Genomic DNA, 24,580 nt, shown 5'->3' with positions numbered 1-24,580 from the left:
TGCAAGTAACTCTTTTGAGGTGGCGCACACGAGTCCACATATTCACCATATCAATACGCCACTATGGATCCGCTCCCGTCTCCCTACAAGAACGCCATCCATAGCACTCACGCTTATCTTGCGTATTTTAGAGTATCCACTTTCACTTGTCTATGAACTATACAGGCAACCCAGAAGTCCTTTACCGTGGACACGGCTATTCGAATAGATCATATTAACCCTGCAGGGGTGTACTTCTTCACACACGTTCTCACCACTTACCGCTGTTTACACGACATGTACTCGGCAACCTTCAAGCGGAAGCCTAGCGAGGGTGTCGGCCACGACCTGACTAACCACACAAGTCTCTCGTCCAGGTTTATCACCTATTCAGGTTCCATCTGCAAGGAGATCCGGCCGGGGTGTCGCTCACGGCCCCAAATGATGTGTACAGGGTTCCCAAGTCCACCATCCGGGTGCCACTTGGTACACTGGGCCACTGTGCCTAGTCTGTCCCAAGCCCACCTGTACCGGGTGCCACTTGGTAGACTACTAACACTACCTACAAACACCAGAAACTAGTTGCAACTCCTGGACAGAGATCATGTTGATTAATAAGTCGAGAGGGGTCGAGTTACCGGAACCCAATGTGTGGTAGTAACTGTTCATGGATCACAAACACAGAACTCAGTTCCTGAGGACGGCTGCAATGAGACAACCCACCATGTACTCCTACATGGCCTCTCACCGCTACCTTTACCAAATCGTGTTCACACACTTAGCTCTCAACAGTAGGACATGTTCACACATCTCCGATTCATCCCCGATGAATCAGACCTGACACAACTCTAAGCAATAGCGGGCATGACAACAAGCATGAATGAGTAGGCACATCAGGGCTCAAACAACTCCTACTCATGCTAGTGGGTTTCATCTATTTACTGTGGCAATGACAGGTCATGCAAAGGATAAAGGGGTTCCGCTACCACAGCAAGTAACAGATGAATCGGTGTTGTCCTAATGCAGTAAAAGAGAGCATGGGCGAGAGAGTGGGATTTTATCGGAATGAATAAGGGGGTTTTGCTTGCCTGGCACTTCTGAAGATAATATAGTTCTTCATTGGTGTCATCGATCTCATCGTCGAAGTCACATCTATCGAGAGGGGACAAACACCGGCAAACAAGGAAGAGCACAATCAATGCAATGCACAATATGATGCATGATCAAGACATGGCAACATGCTGTTGATTGAGCTAATCCAACTAACAAGTTAAATGGAGTTGGTTTGAACACTAGGTTCAAAATCAAACTCCATATGTGATTTCTTAAATGCCATTTAATTGAATTGTCCTAAACAGTAGTCATAAGTTGTTCTAACATGCATGAAAACGGTACAGATGGATAGATTGGATTTTTCTGATCATTTTTCATATATAAATTATTTCGTTCTGAGTTACGGTTGAATTTATATGAATTTTTGAAGTTTTGGATATATTCTGGAATTTCCTGAATTATTTTAATTCCAGAAAACAATTACTGCGTCAGCATGATGTTGAGGTGACGTCAGCAGAGTCAACAGGGCTGCCCCGGGTCAAACCTGACCAGTGGGGTCCACTGGTCAGTGGCTGGGGCAGGTAGTGTCGCTGACATGTGGGGCCGGGTCAACAGACACGTCATCAAGTCAACTCTGTCATGTGGGGTCAGTCAACGTGTGATGTGGCCAGGTCAAACTGACCTATGGGACCCATGGGGGTTAGTTTAAACTAAATAGGAGCTAAACTAGGTTAATTTGGCAGTGGGGCCCGTATGTCAGTGAGAGAGAGGGCTAATTAGCGGAGTCATTAGCGACTAATGACGGTGCCACGTCGACTTCGCCGGAGTTCGGCAGTCGACGACCAAACCAACAGCGGAGGCTCGCCGGAGTTGGGCTACAGGCAGCGGCTGCACGCGCGAAGGCCACCAGGAGGTAGCCCGTGCTCTTCCGCATCCAACGGAGCAGGAAGGAGTGGACGGGGTGCGCTGTACTCGCCGGATTCGAGCTCGCGGCGGCGGCCGGAGCTCGGCCGTGCACGAGCAGGGGCTGCGGTGCACTAACGACCCAAAGGAGAGGCTGGGCGGCGTCGCTTGGTTACCCGGAGCACGATGGCTAGCAGCGCAAGGCGAGGCGAGCTCAACAGCGAGTGGAGCAACGGCAATGGCGGACGGCGAGCTTCGGTGACGGCGGGAACGACTCTACTGCAAGATACAGGCCATGGGAACAGGGGGAAACGGTGAAGAGGCTCACTGGGAGGTCGAAGCGCAGCTCAGCAAGCTCAGGGATGTCCTGTGTGCGGCAAATCAACGGCGGTGGTGGTCGGAGCCCGTGGTGGAAGACGATGGCGATGAGGTCAATGCAGGGCTTCCCGCCTCACTTGGCTCGGTGATGAGGAAGAGTAGGCCGAGGCGGAGCTCTAGAATGCGTCGGGGAGATGAGGGAGAGGCTCTGGGCGCGGCAACAGGGGCGGCGGCGACGGTGGCGTTCGGCCGTTCGCAGGAGAGAGAAACAGAGGAGGGGGAGGAGCACAGGGAGAGTGAGAGAGAGCTGGACGGCTCTTGGGGTCGTGTGGCGCCCTCAGGGAAGGCCGGGGCTAGCAGGCAGGGAGGAGCTGGCCAGGACGCGTGCCCGCGCGTGGCAACCACGCGCCCCTGTCCTTCTGTCCAGGGAGGAAGACGACAGGGGGTTGCGGTGGTGGGTTGGGCCAGAACAGGAGCTGGGCCAGCTGTGCTGCGGTAAACGCTAGGTAACTTTCTTCTCTCTCTCTTTTGTTTCTTTTCTATTTCTGTTATTTTGTTTTGATTTAGTTTGGAAACTAAACCATTTTAAAACTTTCTGTAAAATTTTTATGTGAGCTCAGAGAGCTAGTCCAAGGTCACATGCAAACTTACAAAACATTTGAACATTATTTCTTATATAGCAGAAATAATTCCAACCCAAATATATAATTGATTTAAATCAAAGACCCAAAATAAATTTTTTCTGTGACTCCAAAAATATTGGTTTGAATTTTACCTCATGCCAATATTTTCACAGAATAACAGGAACACTTTCTTGGACTCATTTGATGAGATTTAAATGTTGGTTATTTTTAGGGGGTTTTCTGAGGCTTTTGAAAATTCCTCAATTCAAGTTTCATTTGAATTTAAACACGATGCTAACATGGAAACTAGCATAGGTCAGACTAGAATTAGGGATGTGACAACTCACCCCCACTAAAACAAGAATCTCGTCCCGAGATTCAAGTGTAGGGTAAGATGAAGGGGGAACGCAAACTAGTATAATCTTCACGATCCAGGGTGCACTTCCTAAGAGCATTGATTTGATCCTCATCTTTGTCTCGACGTCTTGCTCTGAGAACTCCATCCAACATGACAACGAGAAGAAAGGAAAATTCTAGAAGAATCGATCTTCTCGAAGATCGAGCAACTCACGAAATGAGACGTAGAACCATCTCTCGGGTTGAGACACGAAACATACATCTAGAGTAACAAAGTGAAACAAATGACGAAGGTTCAGTGGATAGGCGATAGTTCCACACTTAAGAAGGTGGTGAACGGTTGCCAACGTAGCAAGGAGCTGAGTTGCCATGATACCATAACGGGGCACCTTAGGGAAGGTGACTCGTGGAATCATCCCTCAAGTGGCAAAAAGAATCACCTTTGATTCAAAGATCATCGAAACTCTTTATACCAGCTTAAGGCAAATCACAAACGATTATTTGGAGGAGTTCGGTAGAATGACATACTCGGACTAGTATGGATGATGTGGATTAACTTGTTGAAGACAACACAAGGGATGATTTTGCTTATCACCGAGAATGGACGAGACCCATGGTAGACTGGCACAATGATGGGTGCTAGCTGGGAACAAAATGTAAATGCTGGGAATGATTCTAGTAACTGGGGAGAGGCTCAAAGCAGAGAGTGAGTCCACTGTTGAAAAGTTATAGCATAACCGAGGAAACTGAGAACACTATGCAACTTGATGCCGATGATAGAACCTAATGCTTACGCGTGCTCTCAAGAACTTGGGCATTTCCATATTCATCAAGGTTTTACCAATATCCGAATCAAGGATCCTGACAACACAACATACTACCATGATGAATAGTGATGGACGATGCAGATGCAAGGAAGATAACACCTTCTCAAATTTCACCTTAGCGAGGCCAAGGAAACAGAATCTGGATGATTTACCGAGAGACATTTAGCACTCCGCTTCTAATGTTCTCCTTGATGTGCTAGTGTATCCCATTCATATGGTTTGATACCTAGAACATCAAGTAAAGGTCGGACTACGGGAACACAAAAATCATAAGTAATAACTACGAGGGTAAATCCATAAGAAATCCTCATGGGGAGGTGGCCAACTTCTTCAATCAAGATACTACAATAATAGGTCTTCCGGCTGGGTATGTTGGCCACGACATCCACTTTACCGGGTTACAGAGAGACCATTATTATAGTTCTTGGGAAACGTTCCAACCATCATATCTGCCTGAGATTCAGATCTGGTTGGTGTCAGAATAATCCAGACTCATCAAGTCTAGGAAGAAAAATGAAAGTTTGCAACACAAATCGACGAGATGACGTTGCGAGATTCTCGGGAGATGAACTATGATAGCAAGCTCCAAAACATGAGTTGGTTCTGCTACACACGTGTGAACACGCTGTCCCAGACAAACATGATCACATGGTAGTCTTACAATAAAACACTACCGAGTTTTGGTAGGGAACCATCATCGAGGATATCGAAGTCTTGTGCACTTAATTTAGACTTCTTTACCTAGAACAAGTCAATCAGTGGCTTGGTGTGCTAGGGACACATATGGAATGAAGGTTGCAAGTCTCCAGACCATAGAATACTTCGCACGTGTGCATGACTGACTTGGGATGATTCTAGAGGAAGCAAAACTAACTTTCTCAAATTCACGGCGGCAACTTTCACCAAATGCATGTGTATAAGAGGAAGTCACTCCTTTCATCAAACAAATACTTCATGAGCTAGCATGAAGAAAATGCTTTCAAAAGTTTCCAACACTAACTTATTGTCCAACAAGATCTTGGAGAAGATAAAATGATGTTGATGGGCTGAACAACAAATCATCAAGATTTCCATGAAGATGGAATTCCACGACTAGGTGAACAAGGTGATAGCATTGGTCAGACCAAAAGATGTAATGGTGTATGCCCGAGGGTTCAACCACGAATAAGACAACATTACGAGCATCGTTGGTTTTGACTTGATTTGAGGATAGCCCACGCCCAAATCAAAGGTTGGACAAGACAATAGATCCAACAACTGATCATGAGGACCAACTGATGAAGATATCATCTTTCTTCAACACACACACAAAAGATATCCCTTAAAATGAACTGAGTCGGACAAGTTTTTTTTATCTTCCAACTCTCCAAGTTGTTGTTTAGCTTATCCAACTAGCTCAGGGTATCCAACACAGATTCTTGGAGAAAGGGTGGTTTCAAAAACCAACTTGGTCATGAGCTCAACATAGCGGTCAGGTGACAACCTGGTGATACTTCCGAGAAGATAATCGAAAAATCACGAACCACCGATATGCTATTAAGTTCGAGAACAATCTTGCTTTTCAGGGCAAGATGAGATGATCAAAAGAGCGAGGGACCGATACGATCCCAACTCATTGATCAAAGAGTGCACCCGGAAATAAGGACTAGGTAGCACAATCTATCTTAGAATGACGATTCGAGATCCAACACGCTAAGAATGAAATTATTGTCCATTAACTACCAAGCAACAAGGTTGCTGGGAGTATTGATTTCACACATCACGATTCACTTGTCGGCATTCCGGTTCAACAACACGGGGACCGAGAAATGAGTAATGATGGCGAGAAGTATCACTGCACCAAGAATTCATAAGAGGATGTGTAATTCCTATGACTTTCTTGACATAAAGAGGGTCATACTTCAGGGTAGAACAGAACAAAAACTGGATTAGCATTTTGATCTGCGGAGCACAACTATTTTGACCCAATCCTGGATATGGATGAGGTACTGGAGTTCATTTCTCCTAGTCATTCTGGGATAGAATGGCTTGACAGAACACAAGAATAATAGGCATGAAAGAACATGAATGCACGACATAAACTTTACTATCAACTAATAGACAAGGATCGGAAGACAACTAAAGCGGGACAACTCAAAGGAACATACGGTTTACTGAGTTGTGGATGCATAGGTTAGTATGTCGAACAAAGCTCAACATTTTTCTTTCGGATAACCCATGCGGAGAAGGTAGGACTGGCAGAGTAACAACATAGAATCGAGAACTCATCAAAGAGCACTCTATTGTGATATTTCGGTTCAATGAGGAACTTCTGCCATATTGGTTCATGTTATTGGAAGAACGATATACCATGGACCTCGAGGACTATCGCAAAGGTTACTAATATCCTAAAGGGACTAGCAAACACTATCAACATGAAGTAAGTAGGGTGAATCTCGGGTTCAAAACCCAGAAGTAGAATACCTACTAACTAGTTGGCATCACAGGATGCTTTCGAGAATGATGGCCAGAATCATCACACTGGAAACACGAACATGGCTAGATTACTAGATGATCCCCTAAGACACCTAGGGTCATAATACTAGCTCCAACATATATGTCAAGGCAATAAAGTACCTCAACTCACTGATTTGTGTGATTAATCTGACCAAAGGCACATCGGGAATAGGAGGAAGGGATTTGCAAATGCATCAGACTATTTAGAAACCTGGGATGACTCGAATAGCATAACGGCTGTAAATGCTCGAAAGATTGGAGACATGCTACAAAAATGGTGGCATAGCCACTCAGAAGCACAATATCAAGGTTTCAAGATCAACAGTTAACATACAGAAGATAGTAGGAACTGAACTCAAGCTTAGAACCATCAATCCTATAGGTCTACGGATTAGTAACACGTGATCCTAATAGAAAGAAGAGAAGGCCTAGTTCCTTAACCCCGTAGGAAAGATATGATGACTCAGATCAGAAGGCATAAGGTAAAGGAGTAAAAAGAGCCTTACGTTCCATCCCACAATCAATTCCCTTATATAACTAAAGAATTTCTAGACTCAACTTCGACCAGTTTGGCTTGGTAAACCTACAGGCAGTCAAGCTCTAATACCAAAGTTGTCAGGTCCCCGACTCAATGCCACATCAATCTAGCATGTAACACCTCATATCACTTTGCGGCCTCACGCGCGGTATCCCCACGGGTGTCGCTTTACCTTTGCCCGAGACCGTTTGCGCCTTTTGGCACACGTATATGATAGTGTCGCTAGCATCCATATGATAAGGAGCCCGGGCTGACATGGCTAGTCGTAAACCCAAAGTGGCACAAACTTACAGGGACAGGCATCCATGATCCAGCATCGAACGTGTCGGTCATCAGCGAGTGAATCCAGGTTGTAGCACTGGGCTAGCAGGATTCCGGTGAACCGGGCTGTAGCGGGCTAGCGGGTCTCCGGTATTCATCGCGTGACATTTCCCCGAAGGGACAGACACAGGAACGAAGAAGGACACATGCCAGCCAGCCTAGGTGTTCCGGAGCAGTAGCAAGCTACCATGGCTCAGTGGAAACACTAGGAGACATTTCCCGGTAAGAGAGGCTACTAAGGATAAACAACTAGATAGTCAGATCCCACACATACCAAGCATTTCAATAACATACACACAATATGCTCGATATGTGCAAATACAACATGGCATCACAACATGACTCTACAACTCAAGTATTTATTCAATAGGCTCCGAGGAGCGAGATATTACAATCATGGGTCTCATGACCCAACATTCAGAGCATACAAGTCAAAGCACACGCGGAAGCTTCACATGCCTGAGTACAGACAACTGTAAATGAAAAAGGCTGAGAAGCCTGACTATCTACCAGATCCTGCCGAGGGCACAAGATCGTAGCTGAGGTAACAAGCTAAATGTCGAAGTCCACGCGGTACTACTAGCGAGACTGAAGTCTCTCTGCAAAAACATAAATTAAGCAACGTGAGTACAAATGTACCCAGCAAGACTTACATCAGAACTAACTACATATGCATCATTATCAACAAAGGGGATGGTGGGGTTTAACTGCAGCAAGCCAGCTTTGACTCGGTGGCTATCCTAAACTACGACTGCAAGTAACTCTTTTGAGGTGGCGCACATGAGTCCACATATTCACCATATCAATACGTCACTATGGATCTGCCCCCGTCTCCCTACGAGAACGCCATCCATAGCACTCACGCTTATCTTGCGTATTTTAGAGTATCCACTTTCACTTGTCTATGAACTATACAGGCAACCCAGAAGTCCTTTACCGCGGACACGGCTATTCGAATAGATCATATTAACCCTGCAGGGGTGTACTTCTTCACACACGCTCTCACCACTTACCGCCGTTTACACGACATGTACTCGGCAACCTTCAAGGGGAAGCCCAGCGAGGGTGTCGGCCATGACCTAACTAACCACACAAGTCTCTCGTCCAGGTTTATCGCCTATTCGGGTTCCATCCGCAAGGAGATCCGGCCGGGGTGTCGCTCATGGCCTCAAACGATGTGTGCAGGGTTCCCAAGTCCACCATCCGAGTGCCACTTGGTACACCGGGCCACTATGCCTAGTCTGTCCCAAGCCCACCTGTACCGGGTGCCACTTGGTAGACTACTAACACTACCTACAAACACCAGAAACTAGTTGCAACTCCTGGACAGAGATCATGTTGATTAATAAGTCGAGAGGGGTCGAGTTACCGAAACCCAATGTGTGGTAGTAACTGTTCATGGATCACAAACACAAAACTCAGTTCCTGAGGACGGCTGCAATGAGACAACCCACCATGTACTCCTACATGGCCTCTCACCGCTACCTTTACCAAATCGTGTTCACACACTTAGCTCTCAATAGTAGGACATGTTCACACATCTCCGATTCATCCCCGATGAATCAGACCTGACACAACTCTAAGCAATAGTGGGCATGACAACAAGCATGAATGAGTAGGCACATCAGGGCTCAAACAACTCCTACTCATGCTAGTGGGTTTCATCTATTTACTGTGGCAATGACAGGTCATGCAAAGGATAAAGGGGTTCAGCTACCGCAGCAAGTAATAGATGAATCGGTGTTGTACTAATGCAGTAAAAGAGATCAGAGGCGAGAGAGTGGGATTTTATCGGAATGAACAAGGGGGTTTTGCTTGCCTGGCACTTCTGAAGATAATATAGTTCTTCATTGGTGTCATCGATCTCATCGTCGGAGTCACGTCTATCGAGAGGGGACAAACACCGGCAAACAAGGAAGAGCACAATCAATGCAATGCACAATATCATGCATGATCATGACATGGCAACATGCTGTCGATTGAGCTAATGCAACTAACAACAAGTTAAATGGAGTTGGTTTGAACACTAGGTTCAAAATCAAACTCCATATGTGATTTCTTAAATGCCATTTAATTGAATTGTCCTAAACAGTAGTCATAAGTTGTTCTAACATGCATGAAAATGGTACAGATGGATAGATTGGATTTTTCTGATCATTTTTCATATATAAATTATTTCATTCTGCGTTACGGTTGAATTTATATGAATTTTTGAAGTTTTGGATATATTCTGGAATTTCCTGAATTATTTTAAATCTAGAAAACAATTACTGCATCAGCATGATGTCGGGGTGACGTCAGCAGAGTCAACAGGGCTGCCCCGGGTCAAACCTGACCAGTGGGGTCCACTGGTCAGTGGCTGGGGCAGGTTAGTGTCGCTGACATGTGGGGCCGGGTCAACAGACACGTCATCAAGTCAACTCTGTCGTGCGGGGTCAGTCAACGTGTGATGTGGCCAGGTTAAACTAACCTGTGGGCCCCGTGGGGGTTAGTTTAAACTAAACCGGAGCTAAACTAGGTTAATTAGGTAGTGGGGCCCGTATGTTAGTGAGAGAGAGGGCTAATTAGCGGAGTCATTAGCGACTAATGACGGTGCCACGTCGACTTCGCCGGAGTTCGGCCGGCGACGACCAAACCAACGGCGGAGGCTCTCCGGAGTTGAGCTACAGGCAACGGCTAGACGCGCGAAGGCCACCAGGAGGTAGCCCGTGCTCTTCCGCATCCAACGGAGCAGGAAGGAGCGGACGGGGTGCGCTGTACTCGCCGTAGTCGAGCTCGCGGCGGCGGCCGGAGCTCGGCCGTGCACGAGCAGGGGCTGCGGTGCACTAACGACCCAAAGGAGAGGCTGGGCAGCGTCGCTGGGCTACTCGGAGCATGACGACCAGCAGCGCAAGGTGAGGCGAGCTCAACAGCGAGTGGAGCAACGACAATGGCGGACGACGAGCTTCGGTGACGGCAGGAACGACTCTACTGCAAGATACAGGCCATGGGAACAGGGGGAAACGGTGAAGAGGCTCACTGGGAGGTCGAAGCGCAGCTCAGCAAGCTCGGGGACGTCCTGTGTGCGGCAAATCAACGGCGGTGGTGGTTGGAGCCCGAGGTGGAAGACGATGGCGACGAGGTCGATGCAGGGCTTCCCGCCTCACTTGGCTCGGTGAGGAGGAAGAGTAGGCCGAGGCGGAGCTCTGGAATGCGTCGGGGAGATGAGGGAGAGGCTCTGGGCACGGCAACAGGGGCGGCGGCGACGATGGCGTTCGACCGTTCGTGGGAGAGAGAAATAGAGGAGGGGGGAGGAGCACAGGGAGAGTGAGAGAGAGCTGGACGGCTCTTGGGGTCGCGTGGCGCCCTCAGGGGAGGCCGGGGCTAGCAGGCAGGGAGGAGCTGGCCAGGACGCGTGCCCGCGTGCGGCAACCACGCGCCCCTGTTCTTCTGTCCAGGGAGGAAGACGACAGGGGGTTGCGGTGGTGGGTTGGGCCAGAACAGGAGCTGGGCCGGCTGTGCTGCGGTAAGCGCTAGGTAACTTTCTTCTCTCTCTCTTTTGTTTCTTTTCTATTTCTGTTATTTTGTTTTGATTTAGTTTGGAAACTAAACCATTTTAAAACTTTCTGTAAATTTTTTATGTGAGCTCAGAGAGCTAGTCCAAGGTCACATGCAAACTTACAAAACATTTGAACATTATTTCTTATATAGCAGAAATAATTCCAACCCAAATATATAATTGATTTAAATCAAAGACCCAAAATAAATTATTTCTGTGACTTCAAAAATATTGGTTTGAATTTTACCTCATGCCAATATTTTCACAGAATAACAGGAACATTTTCTTGGACCCATTTGATGAGATTTAAATGTTGGTTATTTTTAGGGGTTTTTCTGAGGCTTTTGAAAATTCCTCAATTCAAGTTTCATTTGAATTTAAACATGATGCTAACATGGAAACTAGCATAGGTCAGACTAGAATTAGGGATGTGACACCTAGCCTGGAGATAAAGCGGCTCAAAGCGGCCACGCATCCATCTAGTTTCTGCATGTGCTTGAGGTCAGTTGGTATAGCCAACTGTGATAGAGCTCGGATTTTTGCCGGATTCGCTTCAATTCCTCTATGGGAAACAATGAAGCCCAGCAGTTTCCCCGAGGGGACACCGAAAACGCATTTTTCCGAATTCAACTTGATGTCATTTGTCCGGAGGTTATCAAATGTAAGCCTCAAGTCATCTATTAGGGTTTTGACGTGTCTTCTTTTTATGACCACGTCGTCCACGTATGCCTCCACTGTTTTGCCGATTTGTTTTTCCAGGCATGTTTGAATCATGCGTTGATAGGTTGCACCGGCATTCTTAAGCCTGAAAGGCATAGTGTTGCAGCAAAAAGGGCCATATGGCGTTATGAAAGCTGTTGCAGCTTGGTCAGACTCTGCCATCTTTATTGGATGGTATCCAGAGTATGCGTCGAGAAAACACAGTGAGTCGTGTCCAGCTGTGGCATCGATGATTTGATCGATGCGAGGGAGGGGAAAGGGATCCTTGGGGCAAGCCTTGTTGAGGTCTTTGAAATCGACGCATAGGCGCCAGGATTTGTCCTTCTTTGGTACCATTACCAAATTTGCCAGCCAATCCGGATGTTTGATATCTCTGATGAATCCGGCCTCAAGTAGCTTGGCTAGCTCTTCCCCCATTGCTTGTCGTTTAGGCTCTAAAAATTGCCTTAGGGTCTGTTTGACAGGTTTGTATCCCTTTAGTATGTTAAGGCTATGTTCGGCTAATCCGCGCGGGATGCCCGGCATATCCGATGGGTACCAGGCGAAAATGTCCCAATTTTGGCGTAAAAATTCCCATAGTGCGGCGTCCATTGCGGGGTTCAACTGTGTCCCAATGGAAGCTGTCTTCGTGGGGTCCGTTGGATGGACTTGGAATTTGACTATCTCGTCTGCGGGTTTAAATGAGGTGGACTTGGGTCGCTTGTCGAGTATCGCGTCATCCCTGTCCATGGTGGCCCGCAGCATTGTTAATTCTTCGGCTGCTAGGGATTCGGATAATGCTTCCAGGGATAGTGCTACAATTTTGTTTTCAGCGCTAAGTGCGACGTCCGGATCACTAGCTAGAGTGATGATTCCATTGGGCCCGGGCATTTTGAGCTTCATGTACCCGTAATGGGGTATAGCTTGAAAGCTTGCGAACGCATTGAGGGAGTCCTGGATAAGGGGGTATCCGAATAGCCGGACTGTATTCATTGTCTAGACTATAGAAGCATCAAGATACAAGACTCAATACTTCGGCTCGTGTCCGGATGGGACTCTCCTTTGCATGGAAGACAAGCTTGGAAATCCGGATATTATGTTTCCTTCCTTGTAACCGACTCCATGTAAACCCTAGCTCTCTGGTGTCTATATAAACCGGAGAGCATGGTCCTTAGAAGGCCGATCACAATTACAATCATGCCATCATAGGCTAGCTCCTAGGGTTTAGCCTCTACGATCTGGTGGTAGATCTACTCTTGTATTCCACATATCTTCAATATTAATCAAGCAGGAAGTAGGGTTTTACCTCCATCGAGAGGGCTCGAACCTGGGTAAACATTGTGTCCCTTGCTTCCTGTTACCATCAGCCTAAGACGCACAGATCGGGACCCCCTACCCGAGATCCGCCGGTTTTTACACCGACATTGGTGCTTTCATTGAGAGTTCCTCTGTGTCGTCGCTTCGAGGCTTGATGGCGTCTTCAATCGTCAACGACACGGTCCAGGGTGAGACTTTTCTCCCCGGACAGATCTTTGTGTTCGGCGGCTTCGCACTGCGGGCCAATTCGCTTGACCACTTGAAGCAGATCGACAGCTTCGCCCCTGGCCACCAGATCAGGTTCAGAAACTTGAACTACACGACAGATGTCCGCGGAGACTTGATCTTCGACGGATTCGAGCCTGCACCAGGAGCACCAGACAGCCACGACGAGCACGGCCTAGACCTATTATCGGACAGTGCCCAGGACATCATCCCCGAGGCAGCCCTAAATCTAAATCCAGGGCAGGTTGTGTTGCCCATGGACGGAGGGCTGGACCCCGCCCCGTAGGCTGCACACTTATCAGTGGTGGAGCCGAACACGGGTCTCACCTCTGTGGAGGCCTGTAACCCTGGGCCCCCGGACTCATATCCGGCTGTTGGTCCTGGTCCGCTCACTCTTGAGCTAGCCGAGCCAGGCTGGGCTCCGGTAATGGAGTTTACCGCTGCGGACATCTTTCAGCACTCGCCTTTTGGCGACATGCTGAACTCATTAAAGTCTCTCTCTCTGTCAGGAGGCTCTGAGCCGAACTATGTCCGGCTTGAGTGGGAAGTAGGCTACGAAGGAATTCGCTGCCCACCCACCACCCACTTCATCGCCACGATCGATGATTTAACCGACGTGCTCGAGTTTGACTTCAAAGACATTGACGGTATGGACGACAATGCAGGAGACATACAGGAGCCACCGCTCACAGTGCGGTGGACAACCACCTCTTCATATGATATATATATGGTGGACACTCCGAAAGAAACCAATGGTGATGAGGCAACAGAGGATAACCCATCCAAGAAGAAAGCAAAGCATGGGCGTCGCCAGCGCCGCTCCAAGCCCCGCCAAGGCAATACCGGCACCGGAGACGACAATAATCCGGATGGTGCCGACAATGAATACAACCCCGAGCAGCCCGCTTTCGAGCAGGCCGAACAGGAAGACGGGCATGACAGCCCAGATGAACAGGCGACGGACGGGTATCCGGGGGATGACAACTACATGCCTCTCTCCGAAGACGAGATTAGCCTCGGCGACGACGTGTTCTGCATACCCGAAGACCCCGCAGAGCAGGAGACCTTCAAGCACCGACTTATTGCCACTGCGAGAAGCCTGAAGAAGAAGCAGCAGCAGCTCCAAGCTGATCAAGATCTGCTCACAGATAGATGGACAGAAGTCCTGGCAGCCGAGGAATACGGACTCGAGCGCCCCACGGCTGACCGACCGCCTCGAGGTCGGGACAAAATGGCATATCAGCCGAAATACCAGCCTGTACCCCCGCGCCGGTTTACTATGGCCCGGGGCAATACTCAGGACCTGCGCGATAAATTGTATAACGTCGTAGGACAACCAAGAGCGATCTACGGATCGCGGGGGCGCGCCGAAGCACATGACGATGACCGTCATACCGGATACACTAACAGCAAATCCAGCCGGGCCGAATACAACTAGTCAGACGCAGCTGGACTGTGCCGCGACATAGCCCGACATAGAGGCGCCGCACACCCCCTATGCTTCACTAATGAAGTGATGGATCATGAATTCCCAGAAGGGTTCAAACCCGTAAACATCGAATCATACGATGGCACCAACGACCCCGCGGTATGGATCGAGGACTTTCTTCTCCACATTCACATGGCCCGCGGAGATGATCTACATGCCATCAAGTATCTTCCCCTTAAGCTCAAAGGACCTACCCGACACTGGCTAAATAGCATGCCCGCAAATTCCATTGGTAGTTGGGAAAATCTGGAAGACGCATTTCGTGACAACTTCTAGAGCACATATGTGCGACCTCCGGATGTCGATGACTTGAGCCACATTACTCAACAACCCGGAGAATCAGCCAGGAAATTCTGGACTCGGTTCCTAACTAAAAAGAACCAAATAGTCGACTGTCCGGACGCCGAAGCCCTGGCGGCTTTCAAGCATAATATCAATGACGAGTGGCTCGCCAGACACCTCGGCCAGGAGAAACCCAAGTCCATGGTAGCTCTTACGACACTAATGACCCGCTTTTGCGCAGGCGAGGACAGCTGGTTGGCTCGCAGTAGCACTATGCCACATTCTAGAACTTCAGATGTCCGGGACAATAATTGCAAGCCGACGCAACAGACACAAGCGACAGAACAACGGCGACAACACCAAGGATACGATGGTCAATGCCGGATTCAGCGGATCCAAATCCGGTCAGCGGAAGAAGGCATTCAAGCGTAACAATCAAGGACCATCCAATCTGGACCATATACTGGAGCGCTCGTGCCAAATTCATGGCACCCCGGACAAGCCAGCCAACCACACCAACAGAGACTGCTGGGTATTTAAACAGGCCGGCAAAATAAACACCAAAAACAAGGACAAGGGGCTGCACAGCAATGATGATGATGAGCCCCGGCGCCCGAACATGGGGGGGGCAGAAGAAATCCCCCCCCCAGGTGAAAACGGTCAACATGATCTACACCACCCACATCCCCAAGCGGGAACGGAAGCGAGCACTGCGGGACGTATATGCGATGGAGCCAGTCGTCCCCAAATTCAACCCATGGCCAGCTTGTCCGATCACCTTTGATCGTAGGGATCATCCTACTAGCATCCGTCACGGCGGCTCGGCCGCATTGGTTTTAGACCCAATTATAGACGGATTTCACCTCACAAGAGTCCCTATGGACGGAGGCAGCAGCCTGAACCTGCTTTATCAGGACACAGTGCGGAAGATGGGCATCGATCCTTCAAGGATCAAGCCCACCAAAACCACCTTTAAAGGTGTCATTCCTGGTGTAGAGGCCCGTTGCACGGGCTCTATAACATTGGAAGTGGTCTTCGGATCTCCGGATAACTTCCGAAGCGAAGAGCTAATCTTCGATATCGTCCCTTTCTGCAGTGGTTACCATGCCCTGCTCGGACGAACCGCATTTGCTAGATGAAATGGGTACCACACTATGCATACCTCAAGCTCAAGATGCCAGGCCCGCGCGGGGTCATAACAGTCAACGGGAATATGGACCGCTCTCTCCGTACAGAAGAACATACTGCAGCCCTTGTGGCAGAAGTACAATGCGGCCTCCTCCGACAAACCACCAATCCGGTGACGACATTTTCAAGCTCCGTTAAGAGAGGGTGGAACACCCCGCAGCAAGATCAGCAGGCACGACAAGAGCAGGACTAGCAGTCCGGCCTCCGCTCAAATCCCATCAAAGAAGCATTCATGCCATGCGTACACAATTACGCACTCAAAATACCATGGGCACAGGTGGAGGCGTATCGGGGGCTCAGTCAACAGTATGGTATCACTTCATAACCTTCCCATTCACCCTTAAGGACATTGCTTTAGTGCAGCTTCTCCAGAATAGCCGGATTGTCAGACTTACATAGGAAAGGAAACCAAGAGGCAACAGACGTTGGGCACAGCAGGAAACACCCAGGTGGAATCTATTTACGATTTTTATTCCTGCTTTATCTATCTGTATGTAGCCTTCCCCTGGATAGAATATGTCAAATAATCCTATTTGTCTCTGCTTAATGCATACCTTGTAAACATACGCTTAAACGTATTATTCATCAATGGGAGACCACAAATAGCGTCAGCTTACTTATTTTTATTTGAGCATTTTTTATAAATGTCTATTTAATTTTGCATCCGTACACTTTGGTACGTGTAGTTTGCCAGGGGCTTCTTATGGTACCCCATAATACGGCAAGTCAAGTGCGAACACTTTCAACAGTGCGGCACCCCGAACTTATAGCATTATATGCATCAGCTCCGAATCATGTCTTGGGTTACGGTTGGGATAGCCCGGCTCCCTTGATTTGGTGCCTTCTGTTCCGTTAATTCGGCTAAGGTACCGCAAGGAGAACTACTGCGATTGTGCCCTGGTTCTGTCAGACGAGCACCTCAGTGGAGAAAGCACAAAATTGTCCGACATGATGTGGCGAGAGATTGGTCGCTGTTCGAGAGGTCTTAAAATCCTTAAAGATTTTTCTGCTTTAGGCGTTAATTCGGCTTTGTCCGATATAGGCGTGTATAGCGCCCCAATTCGGCCTTCCGGATTCTAGGGGCTTCGCAGAAATTTAAAATCATAGACTTCTATGGCTAAGTGAAGGTTATAAAGCCATATAGTCTGATTGCCTGGTTCGATGTGCTGGACACCTCCTTAAGGGACAAAACATTTGGATAAAGAGTGTCCGGGTTTTCCACGAACACCCCAGTACTAGTTACACGGGGGCGGAAGCCGACGACTGGCCTACTTTCAGAATTTGATAAACACCCGCACAGAAGGTACTATTTTAAATTACAAAAGTGCTGCATAGCGCAAGTAACTTCGTCTTTAAATTACAAACATGACAGAAGTGAATTCATTCAAAAATTATGTCTTTGGTACATTCCTCGGCCACGAGGCAAGCACCCTTCATAACACCATCATAATACTTCTCGGGGACGCGATGCGGCTTGCCTTCTGGTGGCCCGTCCTTCACCAGCTTCTCCACATCCAGCTTGCCCCAATGCACCTTGGCGCGGGCAAGGGCCCAGCGGGCACCCTCAATGCAAACAGATCGCTTGGTGACTTCCAGTCGCGGACAGGAATCCACCATCCGCTTGATTAGGTCGAAGTAGCTGGTGGGCAGAAGCTCGCCAGGCCATATACGGACTATGAGATCTTTCATAGCCACTTCGGCCGCCTTGTGGAGTTCGATCAACTGCTTCAGTTGGTCACTCAGAGGCGTTGCATGCTCGGCCCCAGCATACTGGGACCAGAACAACTTCTCCTTTGATCTCCCCTCCTGGGCATGGTAGAACTCCGCGGCATCTGATACACTGCGTGGCAGGCCTGTGAATGCCCCTGGAGAGCTCAGGACTCGAGTAAGTAAAAGAAATGCCTCCTCCACATGTTTGCTTTGCATAAAAAAATTCTTACCCGCCGCTATTTTCTTGGCCTCCTGGATCTCTTGCTGAGCCCTCTCGGCTTCGCTCTTGGCATCTTTTGTATTTGTAAGGGCCTCCGCAAGCTCGGCCTCCTTTGCTTTAAGCTCCCGCTCCGCAGACTCGAGCTTCTTGCCGAGCTCCTGGAGCTCTTCTTGTACCTCACCCACTCGGTCCTCTTGTTTTTTGCGCTCCTTGAGTTCCAAGACCACTTTGTGTTTGGCCTCGGACATCGCCTTCTTGAGATACGCCACTTTGGTGGTGGCCTCTGTTACCATATCACGACATCTCGTCGTTAGCATAATCAAATTTTACTTACTATTCATTATATGAGAGAGGGGAATCATTCACCTTTGCTCTCCTCGAGCTGCCTCCTCGTGAGGCTGAGCTCTCCCTGCGCCTGCTCTAAGTCCTGCGTTAGGCCGGCAATTTCGGTCGTGCGAGCAGCAGTGGCCAGCAGCACAACCTGTTTATTTCAATGCAAACTTATTGTCAGACTCCTGCGGATTATAATTGACCCTCCGTTTGGTTTTCTTTCCGAACACCAAACAGAGTATCAGGGGCTACTACCTATCGGGTGGCAACTTCACATATTTTTACTGCTTACCTCAAAGCCTGTTAGGAGGCTGGTGCAGGCTTTGGTTAGTCCGCTCTTGGCGGACGAAACCTTCTGAATCACCGCACTCATGAGAGTAAGGTGATCTTCATCCAGGGAAGCACCTCGAAGCGCTTCCAGCAGACAATCCAGTGCCTGGGGCGCATCGAAAGTCCTTGATACAGATGGCCCTCCCTCCATAATGAGGGGCTGCCCACCTAAGTCCGGAACCACTGAAGGCTCCGGAACAGTGTTCGGCTGAGAGCCCGGCTTGCCGTGGATCTCATCGACACAGTCCGCGGGGACGTTGAACCCCGTGAGTCCGCCACGGGGACGATGGCGGAACTCAGTCTGCCTCGTCGTCATCAGACGACAGGGGTATGACGGCCTTGCGCCGGGGACCTCTCCTGGTCCCCTGGTCCGCCGTCTCAGACTTCCCATCTTTTCCGGATGGGGCGGCCTCCTCTTCTTCTTCTTCTTCCCCTTCGGGGGAGGAGTGCGCCTCATCGTCTTCGGACGAGGCTTGCGCAGCCTTACGCCGGGAACTCTTTCGGGTCCCCGGGGCCTTCTTATCGGCCTTCTTCTCCGGCCCCTTATAGGGCAACGAAACCAGCATCTTCATCAGAAGATCGTTGGCTGGGCTTTCCGGCAACGGAGCCGGACAATTAATCTGCTCCGCTTTCTCCATCCAGTCCTAAACAAATACGCATGTTTACTTAAAAGGTTTCCCCATGATGTATAGGGAAGAACCAAATCCGGTGGCAGCCCGAAAACTCACCTAACTAGGAGACCGTGTGGCGTGGAACCCACGGTCCTCGAATAGGAGAGGAGGTACTTCGGTGGCCTTGAACAACACCTTCCACACGTTCTTGTGCTTCATGCCGTAGAGCCTCTGGAGCGTCTGGTGTTCGGATGGATCGAACTCCCACAGATTAAATGCCCGCCTTTGGCACGGCAGAATTAGGCGAATGAGCATGATCTAGATCACATTGACGAGCTTGATTTTCTTGCTCTTCATGCCCTTGATGCAGTTTGTGAGTCCGGTCAGCTCTGTGGATTCGCCCCACAGCAGGCCCTTCTGTTCCCAGGAGGTGAGCCGCATAGGGGTTCCGGATTGGAACTCAGGGGCCGCCGCCCAGTTGGCGTCGCGCGGCTCGGTGATGTAGAACCACCCCGATTGCCACCCCTTCACGGTTTCCACAAAGGAGCCGTCAAGCCAGGTGACGTTAGGCATTTTGCCCACCATGGCTCCTCCGCACTCCACTTGTTGGCCACTCACGATCTTTGGCTTCACGCAGAAGGTTTGCATCCACAAGCCGAAATGAGGCTTGATGTGGAGGAAAGCCTCGCACACGACGATGAACGCCGAGATGTTGAGGACGAAGTTCGGAGCTAGATCATGAAAGTCTAGCCCATAGTAGAACATAAGCCCACGGACGAAGGGGTGGAGTGGAAACCCCAGTCCACGGATGAAGTGCGCAAGGAACACGACCCTCTCGCGGGGTCCTGGAGTCGGAATGACCTGCCCCTCGTCTGGTAGCCGGTGCGCTATGTCTGCGGCCAAGTATCCGGCTGCCCGGAGATTCGCGATCTTCTTGGCCGTCATGGTGGAAGCCACCCACTTGCCTCCTGCTCCGGACATGACTAACTGTGCGGAGAAGACCTGGACTAGGGCGCTGGAGCTTGAGGAGGTAAGAGTATGCGAGGGGGGAAGAAGGTGTGGGTAAAAATGAGGAACTCTTATCCCTTTAATAGAGGCAATGAAAGTGGTGCGCCTCCCCACTATCCTGTTGAGAATCACTTACTTCCCAAGCTCCACGATTAATGGCACAGGGGGATTACCCATACCCGTATTGATGAGAATCCCGTGATAAGGGGACATGATCTCTGCTTTGACATGACGTGTCAAGGAAACCGCCTCGCAATGCACACTGTGGCTGGTTGTGAAAAAACGGTTCGAATAATGACCTGGCTCTAATGGCATGTCACATCGTCTATAAGTTGTCAGCTGGAGTATCATTCTCTCTATGGTGGTATGTGAGGATCATTTTGCAGATCCGGACACAGTCTATGTGTTCGATGATAACCTTGGAGTATTCTTAAGGAGGAACCCGCCTTGCAATGTCGAAGACAAGACTGCACGCCGGACTCATCGTCATTGAAGCTTGGTTCAGGGGCTACTGAGGGAGTCCTGGATAAGGGGGTATCCGGACAGCCGGACTGTATTCATCGTCCGGACTATAGAAGCATCAAGATACAAGACTCAAGACTTCGGCTCGTGTCCAGATGGGACTCTCCTTTGCGCGGAAGACAAGCTTGGCAATCCGGATATTATGTTTCCTTCCTTGTAACCGACTCCATGTAAACCCTAGCTCTCCGGTGTCTATATAAACCGGAGAGCATGGTCCTTAGAAGGCCGATCACAATTACAATCGTACCATCATAGGCTAGCTCCTAGGGTTTAGCCTGTACGATCTCGTGGTAGATCTACTCTTGTATTCCACATATCTTCAATATTAATCAAGCAGGAAGTAGGGTTTTACCTCCATCGAGAGGGCTCGAACCTGGGTAAACATTGTGTCCCTTGCTTCCTGTTACCATCAGCCTAAGACGCACAGATCGGGACCCCCTACCCGAGATCCGCCGGTTTTGACACCGACACGCATCCCGCCCTAGAAGGGCGTGGTATCCGCTGCTAAAAGGAGCCACCTGGAATGTGATTTCTTTGGACCTGTAATTCTCCGGGGTGCCGAATACCACATCGAGTGTGATTTTTCCCGCACACCGCGCTTCTCAACTAGGGATAATTCCCCGGAAGGTTGTGCCACTTTACTCAATGCGGCTTTTGTCAATTTCCATCTTGTTGAGCGTTTCTTCATAGATCAAGTTTAATCCACTTCCGCCGTCCATGAGTACTTTAGTGAGCCGAAAGCCGTCCATGATTGGGCTAAGGACCAGAGCGGCTGGTGTCCGAACAGTCTGGAATCGAGGTTCGTCACTGGCATTGAAAGTTATAGCAGTGTCATTCTAGGGGTTTATTTTTGCCACATGGCAGATTTCAGCGGAGCTTCGATGAGCTCACTTGCGCCTATTGTTTGAGGCGAAAGTCTCAAAGACCGTTAGTACCATATTGTGCTCGTTGGTGGGATGTTGTTCTGCTTTATGGCCCACAAGAAGATCCTCACCACTTTTTGCAACCTGCCGGAGTATCCAACATGCCCTAAGGCTATGAGTTGGTGTTGTGTCCGGAGCGCTATGGAGTTTACATGGCCCATTGAGCCATTCTTCCAATACGGTTCCCCGCCCTGGGGTGTGCTTCGATTTCTTGGGAACTGGATCGGCCGACTTACGAGAGTTTTCCCGTTTAGTTCGGACAAAGGTTCCGGTGAGGGCCGTACTATCCAAAAATTCTATTTGGGTTTTCCAGGCGCTTCCATCGCACAGTACTTCTGTACTATGCTTGCCAAGTCTGCAAAGTGTACTATGTCACGGCGACTTATAGCATTGAGGAGTCCTTTGTTCGTGCAATTTTTGCAGAAAAGCGAGACAATGTCTTCCTCGCGGCAGTCCTTGACCTTGTTTATCACAAGGAGGAATCTGGCCCAGTAGCGATGTACTGTCTCCTGGGACTCTTGCCTGATGTGGGAGAGATGTCTTGAGTCCGGGTGGGTGTTGTTAGCTAAATATGGATCCCGATCCGATCTAGCACCCAGGGGCATGGGAGGCTCCGAGTCTGACGGTCCGGGATCCGGAGTGTTGCCCAATTTCTTCGGCCCAATGCCCGATTCTAAGTCCGGGACCCAGGTCATGTCTTCCATTGGGCAGGTGTTCGGATCAAGGAGCTCGGTGATCCGGACATGGTTTGTCCGTAGAGTTGAGGGGTAATCCGTGTGTGGTTCATCCACTACTACTATCTCATGGGTGGCCGGCGGGGATCTAATGTCCCATTGGTCAGGTTTAAGCCCGATCCGGTCATAGTCTGTAGCGACTCCCAGAGCGGCGATGCGATCCAAGAGCTCATTAAGGGAGGAGAGCTCCATCGGATCCATCTGTTCGGCGAGTTCCGAACTGATGCGAAGGTTATGCTTGATGACGCGAGAGGCCATCGTCGGTGCGGCCACCGATGGGGCAGACATGATGAAGCCGCCAAGTCGGAGAGTTTGGCCTACAGCCAGAGCTCCCCCCCCCCCCCGAGGTAATGTTGTCCTTGACGACGAGACGAGCCATCGAGCCTTGCAGCGACGACACAGAGGAACTCTCAATGAAAGCACCAATGTCGAGTGTCAAAACCGGCGGATCTCGGGTAGGGGGTCCTGATCTGTGCGTCTAGGTTGATGGTAACAAGAAGCAAGGGACACAATGTTTACCCAGGTTCGGGCCCTCTCGATGGAGGTAAAACCCTACTTCCTGCTTGATTAATATTGAAGATATGAGTAGTACAAGAGTAGATCTACCACGAGATCGTAGAGGCTAAACCCTAAGAGTTAGCCTATGATGGTATGATTGTAATTGTGATCATCCTTCTAAGGACCAACCTCTCCGGTTTATATAGACACCGGAGAGGGCTAGGGTTTACATGGAGTCGGTTACAAGGAAGGAAACACAATATCCGGATCGCCAAGCTTGCCTTCCACGCAAAGGAGAGTCCCATCTGGACACGGGCCGAAGTCTTGAGTCTTGTATCTTCACGCTTCAATAGTCCGGACGATGTATACAGTCCGGCTGTCCGGATACCCCCTAATCCAGGACTCCCTCAGCTACCACTAAGAAAATCACTTAACTTCACCTTCTTGTGGTAACTAAGGCTGAGATTTGTGAGGCTTACAGCCTCCAGCAATGGGGCATGACCAATGAACGGTGGATCTTGGAATTGCAGCCAGCCTTCAAAGACCATCCTTGTGAGTTGAGGGATCCAGTTCAGCATAACTCGTTCGAGACTACAGTGGACAATACTAAGCTCACTGAGATGAGAATGTTCAACTGGCAATGTGATGCAATCACCAGAGTCGCAATTGTACAAACACAGACGCTTCAACCGCTTGCAAGTGTTGAGGACATTGGGTATGTATGATTCACCAAATCTCAAATTCTTGAGGTCGAAAGCAGTGAGACCACCAAATGCACTTGGACAGGCATCAAAGAACAGCATGGAATTTCTTGCAGACGTGACCAGATCATCCTCAACCATGTCGATGATGTCATACGTCCATGTCATAACACTGAATTTGACATTCCCAACCAAGTGTGCCGCCATGGCATCATCAACAGCATGCCCAATGGATACGGGGACATCATCTCTCAAGTAGAACATGGTCGACAAAAGGCGGATGGTGTGTTTCCAGGATTTCTGCGTGTCAATATGCTCTCTATCGCTTGAACCACAGCTTCACTGATGCGAACCAATTCATCATCATAGATGTCGGTGCATGACACACCCATGGGCAGGAAGTGCCGAGCGCTTATTATAAGCCGAGACAGCTTGGCGTAGAGTTGAGTCCACCGCCTGGAGAGGATGATGGTTCTTTCATACTCACGGACAGTGAGTCGGTCAAGAATGTTGACCACAACGTCATCAGGCAATGCGCTGCGTGACGATGCCATAGACCTAGGGTAGGGTCATACACCTAATCTATACGCCCTACTCAAGGTCACCACCCTAGAAGAAAGGACATTCAAAGCACAGCAGGAAGTATCGACTAAAGCCATCGAGTGCAATCCACTCGACCAGTCACCTCACTCGGATACCCCCAATTTCACTTGACCTGGATGGAGTCATTCGACCATACAGGAAACCACTCGGAGTACAGAAGACCTAGAGTCACTCAGGATGGCAATGGTCGGGTGTTCACTCCGTAGTCTTAAAGATCATTGATAACACTTTATAGCT

The 24,580-nt window shown here is 49.3% G+C and overlaps 1 pseudogene; it reads right to left on the bottom strand.

Annotated features, from left to right (window-relative positions):
- The window catches only part of LOC123077384 (uncharacterized), a 32,923-nt pseudogene extending 8,629 nt beyond the window's left edge, over positions 1-24,294 (bottom strand).
- Between the last annotated feature and the right edge of the window lie 286 nt (positions 24,295-24,580).

Source organism: Triticum aestivum, chromosome 1B (genome assembly GCF_018294505.1).
Source record: "Triticum aestivum cultivar Chinese Spring chromosome 1B, IWGSC CS RefSeq v2.1, whole genome shotgun sequence".
NCBI lineage: Eukaryota > Viridiplantae > Streptophyta > Magnoliopsida > Poales > Poaceae > Triticum > Triticum aestivum.
Note: the sequence above shows the minus strand (reverse complement) of the source record. Positions and strands in the feature narration are given on the sequence as shown.